A 1,343-nucleotide genomic window follows, 5' to 3' on the forward strand; every position below is an offset into this window, starting at 1 on the left:
GAAGCTGTGAACAATCTCAATCTCTTCGCCATCCATCCTGATGCTACCAATTGGTCCAGTGGTGAGAATCTTTGTCTTCTTGACATTGAACCTCACTCAGTGCATACTGAAGGCTGCAGTCCTTGACCCTCTGCAGCAAGTGTATGAGGTCCTCCTCAGTTTCAGCAAGCAGGGTTGTGTCGTCCGCATAACGCAGATTGTTACTAGATCTTCCACCAATCCTAATGCCACAATTCTCCTCATAGAGCCCAGCCTCCCGGATAATCTGCTCTGCGTACAGGTTGAAAAGGTATGGAGATAGGACACATCCTTGGTGTACACCCTTCCCAATTTTGAACCATGCAGTGTTACCCTGCTTTGTTCTGACTACTGCCTCTTGGTCCAAGTATAGGTTTCGCATCAGCACGATTAATACTATCAAAGACAATTTACACAGTTAAGGCAATCCCAATGCAAATACTAATTCCATTCTTCAATGAGATGGAAAAGGCTCTCTCCAATTTCATCTGGAATGGAAAGAGGCCCTAAATAAGCAAAGCACTCCTTCAAAAGAGAAACAAGGTAGGAAGCATCTCACTCCCTAATTTAAAATCCTACTACATTGCCGTGGTGGTCAAGACAGCTTGGTACTGGTACAATGACAGACACATAGATCAATGGAATAGAATTGAGAATCAAAAAATCATCTACCTATGGTCAACTGATTTTTTTTGACAAGGAGATTAAATCAGTCAAGTGGGGAAATGACAACCTTTTTAGCAAATGGTATTGGCAAAATTGGAAAACTATCTGCAGAAAACTCAAGCAAGATCCACATCTCACTCCATACACAAAAAACAACTCAAAGTGGATTGTGGACCTAGGACTAAAACCAAGGACTATAAATTTCAATAAAGAAAAGCTTGGAATAACCCTAGAAGTTCTAATTCACAACATAAACAGTCTTCCAAGCATCATGGAAGATCTACAACCAGAAGAGGATAAAATAGATGAATGGGACCGTCTAAAAATAAAATCCTTATGCACATCCAAAAACTTCTGCAACAGTGTAAAAAGGGAAGCCACAGATTGGGGAAAAAATATTTGGTAATGACATGTCAAAAGAGAACTGCCAGATCTGCAGGCTGGATTTAGAAGAGGTTGGGGTACTAGGGATATTATAGCTAAAATTAGATGGATCTTAGCAGAAAGCAAAAAATACCAGAAGAATGTCTATCTGTGCTTCATTGGCTATGCAAAGGCTTTTGACTATGTGGATCACAACAAGCTGTGGCTGACTCTGAGAAGAATGGGAATCCCAAAACATTTGACTGTGCTAATGCGAAATCTATGCTTGGACCAAG

This window comes from Elephantulus edwardii, unplaced genomic scaffold, assembly GCF_000299155.1.
Source record: "Elephantulus edwardii isolate Elephantulus edwardi_28Jun2011 unplaced genomic scaffold, EleEdw1.0 scaffold00526, whole genome shotgun sequence".
In the NCBI taxonomy this organism is placed as follows: domain Eukaryota; kingdom Metazoa; phylum Chordata; class Mammalia; order Macroscelidea; family Macroscelididae; genus Elephantulus; species Elephantulus edwardii.